Here is a 14,903-nt window from a genome sequence, read left to right on the forward strand (position 1 = left end):
AAGAACGCTTCGGAGTCACGCTTCGAGAGTCACGGGGGTAGTTATTGCGCGCCGCGCGCGATAGTTAGACTACGGGGGGGGGTGTGAGCGAAGAAGAGGGGAAGACCGCCGCCGCTCGCTAGAACGGAGCGAACGGATAAATTAGAGAGTGTCGGAGAAAGACGGTAGGAGGGAGCACGCTGACGCGCGCGCGGAGCAAGGGAAGGAAGGTAGTTGAGGGGGGAGGAGAAGTTTAGCGGAGGGTAGCAGACGAGCGAGTGAGCGAGCGAGCGAGCGAGCGAGAGAGGATGTTTAAGCTGCAAGTTGCCGGAAGGGGTGTCGGTGCGGTCGGAGTAGGTGGCGGGGCGGGGCCTACGGCTTGCCAGGGGTTGGCTTTCCGAATTCCTCATAGGATGGAGGCGCGATCGATGACTCGCACCGCACACGACTACCCGCCGGGGTAACCCTCGCCACGGACCAATCGCGTCGGTCGCACCGTCCTTAACTCGAAAGATACTCGCCCTCGACGTTCCGCACCACGGGGTGGTTATACGCGAGACGACGTGGACGTAGGGGTCTGCGAGCTAGAGGAGAGGGGGAGGAGGGAGAGGCAGAGAGAAGGGTAGCGAACGCTCGAAATGGGGAAAGCACGGGGGTAAACGCGATAATGTGTGTGTGTGTATGTGTGTGGGAGGGAGGGGGGTAACACACAACTCGGTGGCGGTGGCCGTGCCACGCCGTGTTACTTATCCATTATAACACTCCAAGATCTTGATTTAAGCCTGCAGCCAGTGGTGAGCTTTTAACCAATTAGCCTTTATAGCCTACTCCCTCCGTCCTCCCGTTTCCCGCCGATCTCTCTCCTCGCCATCCTTCCAGCTCGCCTCGTCGGGTCTCTTTCCACCGTGGCGCGCGATGGTAGCCACCACGTTGGTGTACCTACATATCCTATACCAATGTCCTCGTCCACAACCGCACGATATACCTACCTAATTTACCGCCTCTCTTCAACCCTCCTGTTCCCTCCAGTTCTTTCTCTCTCTCTCTCTCTCTCTCTCCGTCTTTGCGCCTCCTTGTTACCTACGCGCATTATGCGCGTTGGTGTATTAGCACGATACAAGTACGTTAAACACGTACGCGCTACAAGATGCGCGATAGTATTGGATGCCCGTCGTCAAATGGATAGAAGAGTGTTCCTGTGGTGGCACTAGATATGCCGCCAAGGTGAAGCGAATCAAGAGTGGACGCAATCGAGGTACGGTATGTGAGCATCTTCTCTTCACTTCCTTTTCCGGCGGATTACGTGTCACGTATTGATTCAAAGACGCATCCTTCCAATTTCCCGAGTCGCATCAAATGATAACAGTGTCATTCGGAGTTATCCTCCGCTTGACGCAATCACATTGAGTATATTTTTTATTTTACAACCATCTGCTCGGAACGATATAAATAAATTAAATATTCAAATGCGCGATTATCGTAGCTGCTTAATATCGTCTAATTTGCTGAAACAGCACATTGTTCTCGAAGGCTAAATTGTAAATAGTGACTGTTTTTATGTTGAAAGAAATAACAAAGCATGTTTCTGAAATATATATTTTTTCCATTCTTTATAACTGTGCTAGGTAACATTTTATACACTTTAATAAACTGAATTATCTTCCAGCATAAAATTTTTCTAAAAATTTTCCACAAAAAATCAATAAAATATAAAAAACAGTATTTTTAAATTATTTTCTAGCAGCTAGGAAAAAATTTGGAATTTTTGGATAATAAAGTTAATAGAAATTATAAAATATCATATTACACTCTCTTTACATAGAAGTACAATTTCTTATCTAAATACAATAATTGTTCGAAACTTTAAAGAGATAAAAATTCTGTAATGGGATATATTTCTGTTGACTATCACGTTATGCGCGTCTAAAAAAGTCGTTATATCTCTTAATCTAGTCCATTGAGTTTTCTTCCTGTAATCCACGATGGTAATTAGAGGAAGCATTATTTAATCCCATTTGGTTCAACTGGTTCGATGTCGCCGATAAACCGTATCAAAAAAGCCACCTCTCTTTTCTGGGGCCAGAAGATAATTAATACACAGGTATAAGCAAGATATAAAAACGCGGTAAAAAACGTAAAGAGGCAGAGCGTGGCTAACGGCTCCAAGTCGGATGGACGCAAATGAGCGGCGCGCACGCCACGCATAGCCACACCTCGCGGCTCGCGAGAAAGCGGAAAACCGCAAACGGCAACTCGAGCTCGCTCAAAGCTCGGAGAGCCCCGAGAGACTGTCGTGTCTGCCTGCAGGCGAGAAGGAAAAAAATTGTTACTCGCCCGTGAGTTAAAAAGAAACGGTCAAACGCAAGCGACACTACGTCGTTTTGCGATATATAATAAGCAAGAACAAAGGCACTCCGTAATACTCCTCTTTTCCTTACACTTCATTCATTATGTATTATTCTTTGCAACATTATTATATTAAGAATAAGTTATCGGTATAATTTTACGAATACAAAGAAATCTTGAAGAAATAGTGTTTTTATATTTAGAAAAATCCCTTGCAATAAAAATATCACAATCGTAAAGTAAAATCTAGATATAAGATAGAATATATTAAAATGTAAAAAGCACTTTTCGAGGTAATATCATCTTACGCATTTTTGGGCTGATTTTATTAAATAGTTCCTATTAATATTGAAGCCCTAATTGAATACTAAAGCGAGTCAAGAAAATTGTTAGCAAACATCTCTCATATGGACTAGTTTAAACATTAAATACCAATACATTACTAAAATATAATTTCTGTATAAATTGTATTATTATTTATATCTAATAGCGTTCGATGCAGATATATACATGGACACGGCTTTGCATAAATCAGTGTATGTTTCCGTACAATAAACGCGCACTCGATTCACGTTATGACGGATGGTCATATTCCATTCACGCTCCAATCACGATTCGGTCAAATATCCTCTAATGCGTTTGAATTGCGCCATACGCGTTCAAGTCACGAGATATGATTTCATATAATGGCAATTTTTTAAAAACATCGCGTGCGTTAACGTACACATGTCCACTATTATTACCCAGAGATTTTAATTTTACACGCAATATTTTATGTAATTTACCAGCGTGTGAATAATCAACGAAATAAAAATTAAAATAATTCAAAGATAATCCAATGTAACTGGATCAATACGCATGTATAAATTTGAAAACGGTTTATATTTCTAAAAATTAATCAAACTATACACTTTGATCTAATGCAATCATATGCATTTATAAAATAACACGTCGCTTTTCCTCTGTAAATATAAACGAGATTGTATCAAAAAGTGACACGTGTCGTTATAGATAAATGCTTAACGGTAATATTTGTACTTGGAAATTTTCCAATTGTATAAAACAACTTTCACAATACTTTTGAGTAAAAATATTTATACTATGAATTTTTTTAGAATTAGCAAAAAACTCACGATCATTGAGAGAAAGCGAACAATTTTGTGAATTCTCGATATTTGGAATTAGCAAGGTAATTTTTAGCATCGCCCTGGATAATCTAATAGCCTATGGGAAATAGAAAATGGATATTGTATAAAGAGTATTAGATGATCCGACCAAATACGTGCGTTCCGTAGAATCGGACTTTCGCCCGGTACACTTCGGTGCATTGAAAATGCAGAAGCGTCCGGAATATTTGCGGAATATGCGCGTAGCCGATAGTCACAATCGTTGCGGATAGTGAAATCCTATTATGCCGCAAGTATCTGCCGTGTATTCGGAGCTACTTCTTCAGACTAAGGGCACGGTTGAGATTTTCATTAACGGAAATAGTCCTTGCGTGAATTTTGCATGATATAATGTCTGTAAATTCGATATATTTGATATCTCTAATGACTATTGCGAACAACTTTGTTAATTAAAGTGAAACCTAGTGAACTTTTGTGCACAGATCTTCTCTTTCTCTTTTGCACCTTTATCAAATAATTAAATTTCAAGTGCAATATCTGATTTTGAGTTGTTGTTTCCCCGATATTCACGAGGGTAATATTGACTGTTAGTGAAAGATGGCTGTTAGTGTTAAATATATAGCGAGAAAAGATCACGGAACAAAAAGACCATAACGTGCCACTATAACGAGGTTACATCGAGAGCTCTCTCCGAGAACAGAGAATAGAGAACCGGCTCGTGTTTCAGAAGCGGTTGGAAGGAGAGAAAACGGAAAGGGGGGGGGGGGAGACGAACAGAGTGCTTGGGGGTTGGTGCTGGCGATTGAAGTTTCGAGATTCGGCTCAAATTGGCAGCCGCTTAAGAGATTTCGCGGACGGGCGGGTGTAGAGGCTGCATAATGCGACCGGGAGGTTTCCCGGCACGTCGATCTCTCTCGTCGGCACCTCTCCTACGTGGAGTATTTCGTAGATGCCCCCCTTTTTCGTGCCTCTTTCCTTCCTTCTAGATGTTTCTTCTCTCCCGTTTTTTTTCTTCTCTTCCGCATTCGTGCCGATGCGTAATACTAGGGACGTCCACGGTCGAGTGCGCCGCTTGTGCCGCCTGTATTTTACTTTGTGCCTGGTGCGTAAGAGGATTATATCCTCTCTCTTTTCTGCTAAGAGGGAGAGGGTGCTCTTTTCTCTTTTCTCTCTCTCTCTCTCTCTCTCTCTCTCTCTCTCTCTCTCTCTGTCTTTCGGGAAAACGGACACGAGAACAGATAGCGAAAGAAAAAGATAGACGAGACGGGAGGTGAAAGAGAGGTAAGTGGTGGGTATGCTTCACTTTTCACAGGGGCGTCTTTGTTCCCTATTATCCGATGTGATTAGTCGATGATGCAGGTAAGCTACCACGGGGGGTCCCCATTATGCTTCTGGTCGAACTACTCTCTCGCGAGTCGCGCGAGTCCCGACATAGAATTGCGATCGGCCTGTTACTGAACCAAAGTACTACCCTCCGTTTCACTTTCCTTCTTCTCTGCATCTTTTTCCCCGCGTCTCTTTTCTCTCTCCCTCCGACACTCTCTGTGTATCTTCACGTTCCCTCTTGTTATCTCCCTTCGATGGCGAGGCGAGGTATTCGATATTTCTTTTTTTTTCCTCGAGCCACTCGATGTTTTACCTTTCTCTCTCTTTATCGCGTACAGTACCGTCGCTTCGTATTTTCCGTCCCGTTCTCTCTCTATCTCTCTCTCTTTCGTCTCGTGTGCCCTTTTTCCCTATCCTGTTCCATCTCGGCCGGTTGTCGGCAAATCGAGAGCCGCCGACCTGCTGTGAAATTTATACTCTTGCCGTACACCGCAACAATGATCGCAGCCTCCGCATTTTAGCACGCCCGATTTGTGTTATCGTTCAGGATTTCTTTCATCCAGGGGAATTTATTTTGCGAAGTAATTAGACCGTGCTCTTTCCCCCGTGTGCTATTGTGTATAAAGAGATTATATGTGTATGTACAAGGTGTATCTTGGGTATCGCGTGTTTCTTCTCGACTACAAATTCTTTAGTAAAATTAATATCAACTTTTTAAACTAATTTTTCTTTCAATGGCATCTTTCTTTTAGACATCTCGTATTATTATGACAATGTAAAATATTTTTTACACACTTTTATTCACACATTTATTTAAAATCACTCTTTTTCTTATTTAATATATAAAGGAATGAGATTTTATCATCTATTTTTATATGTAAAATTTAATTAATCGTAAAGAATCTTTCATATTCAATTACATGTAAATCTATGTATATTGACATTTCTGTTAAAATTTTATCAAAGGACTCTCAGTTAACAGAAAATATGTCTAGAATATAGTGATCGCTGTGGGCAAATGTGTGCGAGCCTGAGAGCGTTATACGTAATATAAATTTACTTTGGTTCAAAGAGTATCATTTAATGTTCATACGATCCTTACACATGCGGTATATAGTATTAGTGTATGTTATACCTTTCAAGCGTTTATACGGATATTTATCTTCGAATTATGATATATATGTTTCATCCTATAATAGAGTATTTATAATTAATTTTCACTCTTAAAGCATTGGATATTAATCCCATTAATTTGTAGCGACAGATTCGATGAGTTTCTCAACATGGAAAACAGGAAAATTAAATTACTTCTGCTTAAGAGACAGCATCGAGGAGTGGAAATATACTTACAGATAGGAAGCGATTAACGAGTGGCTACAGTTTAAAAGATAGGCGGTAATAAGAGAAGAAGAAGAAGGAGAAGAAGAGAAATACAATGGCGACAGGAGTAAACGAGAAGTTTGAAAGTCGTACGACGAGGCGTCAAGGAGAAAAGGTGGGTGCCGCTGGCTGACTCTGGCTTTAATACCTTACATTAAGCTCGGGGAGCGGGCGACTAATTACGTGACGCCGTTCACAGTAAACGCGAATTAAAAGGAGCTGTACCAGAGGTTTGTTTCCAAGTAAACTTTGCTCGGACCGCCAAGCCGCAATACGTTTTCCGCTATATAAAATATGCTCATGCGATCAAAGACGAAGGTATCAAAATTAACGACCGCGACTTGTATCCCTGTATTCTTTTATGTAAATTCTCTCAACGTAGATCTATAAACTTTTATTTCTATAAACACGTGAAATTTATAAAATTATGTCAGAAAATTTACGGTTTAATAAATACTGTAACGTGTTAAGATATGACAAGTCTTATTTTTTTACGAATTTTTATTTTTATCGAAATTTATTTTTTATTTTCCAACGTTTTTTTATTTTAAAATGACTAAAACATTTATGTAGAATTGTCAAGTAGTCAACTAGTATCCATCTGTACAACATTATTTAAAAGAATTAAACATTTTGAAGATATCTAGTTCGAACTAGTTCCAAGCTTTTTATTCGGAGAATATTTCAGTACAATTTTGTGAACATATGAAACTATTAGAATAATGAGAACTTCCTTTTTATTTTCTCACCGTTTAAATTCAACTTTACATTCTGCAGTGCGAGTTGAGCTTTTCATTTTCATAGATGGTATTACAAAAGTTTCTCCGTTCTCAACAAAAAGAGACGTCACTGAGAATAAGTTGCACATATTACAATATTGCAACGGGAGATAACGCGATATTACACTCAATAATGGCGTTTTCACGTTTCAACTAGCTAGAGGAGGGCTACGATCTACATTTCGGTGAAGTAGGGGGTTGTGTTAATGGACGAGGGTGGATATATCCCCTAAGGACAATCGTAGTGGTCAAATTAGGCAACTTTCATGAATAGCCTTGGTGTGGTTTTCTGGTTAGAGCAGGAAATATGTAGTGTTAAAGCATTTCTGAAACTATCTCTCTCATTCAATTGGAAAAGCAAAATCTTTTCTAGGTAAAAAGGATAATGATGGATTTAATATTTTCTACAATTCACAAAGAACACGTAATTCGTTTGCAATTTATTACCATTTCAACGAGGTTTTTAATAGCTTTCTGAATTTTATGATTATTTTTTTCTCTACACATTATGAAAATTAATACAAGATTAAAAGATATTTAATGTTATTTTCCATTGTATATTACGCACCAATAAAATATACTTTTAACATGAAATATCATTACTGATCTGAAATAAACATAATCATAGTTACGTGAAATTTAATATAAGTTAAGAGTTAAGAATATCACTAAGGGTTTGTATCACAAATTCGCATCGATTACCATTTTTACATATTAATAAGACATCCATAAATTTAATTACGCATTTAATGTTTAATGCTTTTAATGCTTAATGACGTGCGAGTAGTTGTTCGGAAAAATTGATACGTCATTATTTCTGCAAAATACAAAATATTCCATAATGACTTTAACAAATACGAGTAAAATGCGGACGGATATCGAATTATTAAGCGCGCAATTAAAAATATACGTACACATTTATTTTAATGCATGATTAATTAAACAATAAACTATATATATATGTGTGTATATATATATATATACATGTGTGTGTGTGTGTGTGTGTGTGTGTGTGTGTGTGTGTGTGTGTGTGTGTGTGTGTGTGTGTGTGTATATGTACACATATATAGGAGCCTGTATCGCATTGTACGTATGAATAAATTTTTAATTTCCTCTTCGAGTTAAAACGCACCGTAAAATATGGCACATTGCGACACATCCATTACTTTTATACATAAAATTCATTTGCATAATTAGTTGCTTCTAAAACATAAACTTATTTGTCATTAAATAATAATGTATGATTCCTTAAAAGGATCGTCACGATTTAATTTCTTAAGCATAAAAAAAATGCTTCCTTCTTATTTCTGTGCAATTAACGACGAGTTTCTTTTTCAAACAGAATTCTAATCCTTTTTTTAAGTTTTTATTGTAATTAAATTTCTCTTCAATTCAAATCTTATTAAAATATATACAAAATTAAGAAGAGAATTTATTAATTCACATTTCTAAAGTTATTTTGTTAGTTATATTGCGTGCATTACTTTTAATTGTTTCTAAATGTTGCTGATACTACGACAGTTTTACTAACAAAAGTCAGTTGCAGTAATAGAATAGACAAATGAAATCTTTGACAACCTCATCATTGACAGTTTGCAGTTATTTGTCTATACGTCTATATATATATATATATCATTTTGGACTTGATGACAAGAATGTTTAAAACGTTTTCTTTTCATATCTTTAAATAATTCAATATATTTCGAATCCATTCGGAAAGAGACGTGCAAAGCTTGGCGTATAATTTTTATCGCGCTCCATCGTCATTAATGTTACACTCCGCTAAATGTATCTCGTGAATAATGCACAGTTAATTCGGTTACCGTTCTTCTCACGGTTTTTCATCCACCTGGCGTATTTTCCTCGCGAATATTTCGTTTACTCCTCTTTCATCTGTTCTCCCCTTGTCGTCTCCGTTCCGGAGTATCGCAGCCTGAAGGAAACCCGAAAAATTCCGCTTTCCGCCGACCAGGACCAACGCAAGCTCATGAAAAGTTGCAGTTTCGACTCAACGTGACGCGCGCAAGGGAGAAATCGAGAGAAAGAGCTTACACGCGCGCGCGTGCGTGCAACTCGTGCGTGTAGGATGCGTGTGCAACGTGTATCCATGTGCATTACAAGCCTTGGTCCTCGTCAAGATTCGCGGGCTCGCGGGTTTCGGCTCCATGGTTTCTAACAGACTGTGCAAAAACGAAGTGCAATGGGAAGCGGAGAGGGTGGCTGGAAAAGGAGGCGAAGTGGAGAAGAAGACGAGGGTGGTAGTTTCCTTTGGAGACCGAAATGGAGTCTTGCGCTCGCGGTGATTACGCGCGCGAAAGAAATAAAGAACGGGACAAAGATGAGGCATTCTGAAAGAAGAGAAAAGACAGAGAGGCTGCAAAGAGGTATACGGTTAAGGGGGTAGGAAAGAGGAAAGGAGGGATGAGAGTCGAGAGAATAGGAAACACGCGGATGGAGAAAGAGATATATTCTGTGGTGCGCACGGGTCTCCGTGATATTGCTGGCTGGCTAAATGAAACCGCACGTGAAAAACTGACGAGTAAGAGGTGCGAGAGCACCTCTCTTGCCGAGTCTCGCTATTCCGACGCCTACACGCGATCGATCTCCCTCTCTCCTCCCCCCTATCTCTCTTTCTTTTTCGCACCGCTCAATGATGTTTTCCATTTAATTTCGAAAAATGCTATGGGCGCGAACGCACGCTGGGAAAGTAATATCAGGATGCATCACGTTTCGTTTCTCGTTGATGACGTACGAAAAAGCGTGAGCTCTACTATTCTACGCGCTTAAACTCCACAACTGCGAACCGTCATGTAATGGATCTTAGTATTTTTCATACATTGTTACTTACCTCCTTCTTGTTGTGGCAGGCAAAACACGCGTTGCCGATTATTTTAGATTCTCGATATTTTCTCTCAACTCCGCAGAAGATTGAGATAGCAATAGAAACGTGATACAAAGAATGTATAGTTTTAACATTTGTCGATTGCGTTATACATGTTGCAACTTTATCAAATCTAATTTGTCAAAAACAATTAACTTTAATTTGGCGCTAAAACATTTAACAAAGAAAGAAAAAGATTATTAAAATATGAGTTTTAAAGAGACAATTCGAAAATTGTCTAAAAGTATGAATATTTTATTTCAAAAATATTATACACGTGCGAAAAGAATAAAATGTTGCGATAAATATTATGCGTGCAACAGCTTAGAAAGGAAGAGAAAGAGAGACTTTATACTTGTGTATCTCAAGTGTAAGAACATTGTTTGCGATAGTACAACAAACTGACGGAATTTCGTACATCCCTGTGGTGCATGGTAAGCGAAAATGGTCCATGAAGAGCGGCCCTGATCGGGATAAAGAAATTGGATGAATCATCGGTTGCATAGCGCTAGAGAAGAGCCATTCTCTCTCCTTTTCCCCGTGGAGCGCGCGGCGCGGTTGACCGTCGGTGAAAGAGCGTTCATTGCGGAAACGAAAACTCGAATCGTTAAACACGTACGGACACAAACACGCGGCGAGGCCGGCACGCACGCACGCTCTCAAAGAGTGGTGCGGGGATGTCGGGACGTTGAGGGGTCGCGGCGGCGAAGGGGATGATGGGCCGAGGGGCGAGGAGGTGCGGTGGGATGGCACGATCGATCGGGTGGCTCTCGTTGCCTCCGGTTCAAAGAAAAGCCGGCGCGCGAAATCGGACGGGTGCGGTAGGTAGGTAGGTAGGTAGGTAAAGCTTGTATACGCGCGACATCCGGCTAATCAGAAAATGTAGGAGCGCGGGAGACTAATAGAGAGTGAAAAGGCATCAAATAAACAAACACCGGATGGCGCGGGATCGAGGGACCGCGGAAGGGCGCGAGGGGTGAAGGACGTCGAGGAGGAGGAGACAAACGGAGAGGAAGATATGAGGAGAAAAGGGATGAGAGAAGTGGAGCGAGGAAGAAGAGAATAGACACAAACGGAGACAGCGAAAGTAGATAGAGCGTGAGACAAGTCAGCCTGGCAGTCGACGAGAGAGATGGAGAGACGGAGAGTGAGCGAAGGGAGATCAGGAGAACGGTTGAGAGACGGCGAAAACCAGAGAAAAACTAAAGAGAGAGGAAAGGAGAGAGAGAGAGAGAGAGAGAGAGAGAGAGAGAGAGAGAGAGAGAGAGAGAGAGAGAGAGAGAGAGAGAGAGAGAGAGAGAGAGAGAGAGAGAGAGAGAGAGAGAGAGAGAGAGAGAGAGAGAGAGAGAGAGAGAGGGGGGGTGTCTCGGTATCGGGAGGAAAAGGAGACGAAAAGGATAAAGACAGAAGATAAGCCGTTCATAGTTGAGGCGAGATGCAACGAGAGGCGAGGGTGAGATAGGGCTATTAGGGTTGGCTATAAGCGCCGCCCCGGCTATTAGAGGGTTGTTTCACCCCTACCTTGTCGGTGAAACACCGCGTGGTGTAACAGTAACGCGTATAACGGTATGTGTGACGTGAGTATGTGTATGTGTCCCATCGTCATCGTCGTCGTCGTCATCCTCACTTCTCTACCTACTCCATTCCTCTTTCTCGACGTGTGAGATCGCGTACACGAGCGTACATTCACGATTCAGCGAAGGGAGTGTGTACGGTTTCGCCGACGGATATGCATGTGTTTGCGTGTACGTGCATGCACACGTGCGAGGACGTGAGCGTGTGCACACGCGTGTGGCCGAGCCGGGTTACCACGGCAACGGGTGCTTGCGGGAGAGATGCCTTTAATAGGTATCTCTTTGGTGGAGATGGACCTGCTAGCTTCCACGTAAACGTTCCGTACGCGTGTCCGTGGTGATGCGTCCGCGAGTACCAACTCGCGTAACTACGTGTACGCGCAATAATGATCTTTACCACTTACAGATCGTCCGGTGAAACTGCTACGGCGCGTCAATAGATTGACAAGGGATTTTCTATGAGTCAAGCGTAAACATCCTTTTGAGTAAGGATGAGCCCTTAAATTGGATACTTATTAAAGTAAAGTCTTTCACGGGGGAAGAGAGATTCACCGAAGAATCACATTTTTCTGCGTACATTAATCTGTAAACGGAGTTTCTTAATCTATAATAACTTGCGGGGGTATTCGTTCTTTTTTTTTGTTTAATTGTCAAAGATTGCTGTGGCAACCATGCAGTCTTTAGAGTTGTTGGAAATTGCTACTGTTACATTTTACGTCGGATATGGTTATACGATATGTGAGGAATATGTAAGTAGAGTTTGGACCGCCGGCTATTAACGTATCACTCCTTCTCTCCCTCGATATTCGTGCGAGAGTCGTAAGCGGACGTAACATACAGCATATCGAGAAGTACACCACCTTTCAGGAGCGATGGGGTGATTGCGTCCCTCGTGATTCTGTTCTCTCTCTCTCTCTCTCTCTCTCTTCTAACCCTCCTCAGTCTCTCTTTCTCTCTATCTTCGTTTTCGTTGTGACGTCTGGCCGTTTCTATCCTTTTCTACTATTTGCCCGCTCGGTCTGCGGGTAATAGAAGGTGGTGGAGTCACGGCGCGTTGTGCTCGCCGCGTGCACGTTAGCGACCGCTGAAAGCGCGCGACCGCACGTGCGTGTGTGTATATGTGCAGATTCGTGGGTGGCGGAGGAGGAGCCGCGGTAGAAGGGCGGGAAGAGAAAGGGGACGAGAGGGGGACGAGAGGGGGGAGGGGGAGAGAGTGAGCGCCGGGAGAGGAAGCTGGAGAACGACGAGTGTGGGGTACGCGAGAGGGTTGGAGATACATCGGTATGTATTTCAGCCGCAAAGCTACCGTTCGAGGCGGGAGGCAAAGAGGATACGGGGAAAAAAGGGCGGCCGGAGAGGGGAAAAGGGAGAAAAAGAGGAAAGGGTGCAAGAGAAAAAAGAGCGAGAGGAAAGGGAGAAAGAGAGATAGAGGAAAAGCAAACGACGGCGGCGGAGGCGGTGGCAGCGACGACAGCTCGTCTAAATGCTAATAGCTTTATCGACTGGAACTCAAAGTCCCCGAGTTTCGATTCTTGCAACCGCCTTCTCCATCCGTTCCGCTTCTCTTCTCTCCTCTCCTCTCCTCTCCTCTGCTCTCCTTTTCTCTCCTCTCCTCGCTATCCCCCGTCCCGGCCTCGCGATCTGCATTCCCGTCCGCGCGCGTCGCGTTTCTACATCGCCTCTCTCATTGCCCACCTCTGTCCCTCTCTTCCCCGTTACCCCGCGTTCCCCGTCCTTTTATTAAGCCGCGCGTACCCGTACGCGCGGCTTTTACATAAACGGGGGAGGATATGTATCCGAGGGCGGGTTTGTTCTCTTGCTAGTGGATACGCCCGACACCGCGCATTGCCGCCGCCGCCGCCGCCGCCGTCACCACCGCCGTTGCCGCCGTCGCCGCCGTCGTCGTCGTCGTCGTCGTCGTCGTCGTCGTCGTCTTCGCTTATCTTTTGCCTTGCTACGCACCTTGTTTGATATCGCATAGCCGCATGCTTGATAAATATGCACAAGCGTACCGAGCTTGTCCCCAACGCCGAAGCTTGACGGGCTATTCGATTACGAGACGTGGCATATAATTTCTCATCGCCATCGACAAGGCCACCTTTCTCCGAGCCGATGTTTTGACATCGACGCGATTTTAATTGATCGATAACAGGGGAAATACGCGTTTAAGCACAGTCTTCCAGTATTAATTATCTTTACCCCCGAAGAATAGAAAGTTTCAGGTATCATCTAATATCTCTCAAAAGTCGAGGAAAAAATACAAAGATTATTGCTGATTAGGACGGGACATTTCAAACGTCCACATTAATCCCGCATTTGAATTCGCTCTCTCGCTAGTTTACGCGAGATTTTATTCGCGCATCGATGTTGTGTAACTTTAGAATGTAATTAAGATTGATTCTCTCACGCTGTGAACGGTATTCTAGAGATGTCTACCTTTTCAGTGGAAATTTCGCGGATAAAGAATACTCCCGGAACACTAGTTAATAAAACACACGGTATGCGTTTGCGATATGAAACTTGCGTATATCTCCTTGCTAGCGCCGGACTGCCGATATTACTCGTTCATCTCAACCTCTATGAATAAATGCATTCATAAACCCCGCTATCGCAACGTAATTACGCTCAAGGGTGAAATATCCCGCGTAACGCATCCATCGCAAATCCACGGCGAAGTTTACGATGCCCGGGTAAACGAGTATTACGCGCGCGCCCCGATACGGGTGCATACTTTTTATTTCTAATTAGTAAGGTTGGCGGTGTATGCGCGTTAAAAGCGCGAGCATTTCGCTCGAATTATTTCCTATCGTCATACAAAAGGATACGTATATCGGCGGTGTATCGTTAAGCTAACAACGACGTGCGGAGGTATACTGGCCATGTGAATGAAACTTTTTCCAAGATCTATTAGAGAGATTGGCCGGCGCATATCGACGAACGAATGACGCCCATCTCTCTCTTTCTCTCTCTCTTCTCTCTCTATCTCTCGCGGGATATTATTCGTAACGTTGGAGTGATATATACTTTGCTGTGCGGGGGAAGTAATATCGATGCGGGAATACCGGTCCACAATGGAGCAACTGATCCTTTTAATAGATTCTGATCAAAGACCGACGAATGTGCGGCCGAAGGTATATCCTGGCTTTTTGCGGCGGTACTACTCTGCTCTCGTAATAGAGATAACGTAACTCATCGAGCGCGGCAGATGTAGTTAGGAAAACGCAACCACCGTGACGCAACTCACAATTCTCGCGAAAATTCTACTGCGATTATGCACGTATACGCGGCGCAGCGACACGAGCGAGTAATATTGTTCTCAGTGTACGTTTGATATGTGTGACTGATGTCTGAAATATTGGATCGTCGAAGATTCTGAATGCTCGAGCGTATCTCTCTTTTGCGTGCAAAGTGATGAAATTGTTGTTCGTCTCATTCGGTTAATTAAAAACCGTGTATAAGGCAAAAAGTTTTTGTATCGTCTCCCATTTATGACACAATTAACGATTGTAGG

The 14,903-nt window shown here is 42.7% G+C and overlaps 1 long non-coding RNA gene across 1 annotated transcript; it reads left to right on the forward strand.

Annotated features, from left to right (window-relative positions):
• Window positions 1–67: 67 nt before the first annotated feature.
• LOC118645070 lies at window positions 68–6,632 on the forward strand. Its single transcript, XR_004962827.1, has 2 exons — window positions 68–6,273; window positions 6,358–6,632. It is a non-coding gene; the product is annotated as an uncharacterized LOC118645070 (long non-coding RNA).
• Window positions 6,633–14,903: the final 8,271 nt, after the last annotated feature.

Source organism: Monomorium pharaonis, chromosome 4 (assembly GCF_013373865.1).
Source record: "Monomorium pharaonis isolate MP-MQ-018 chromosome 4, ASM1337386v2, whole genome shotgun sequence".
In the NCBI taxonomy this organism is placed as follows: Eukaryota; Metazoa; Arthropoda; class Insecta; order Hymenoptera; family Formicidae; genus Monomorium; species Monomorium pharaonis.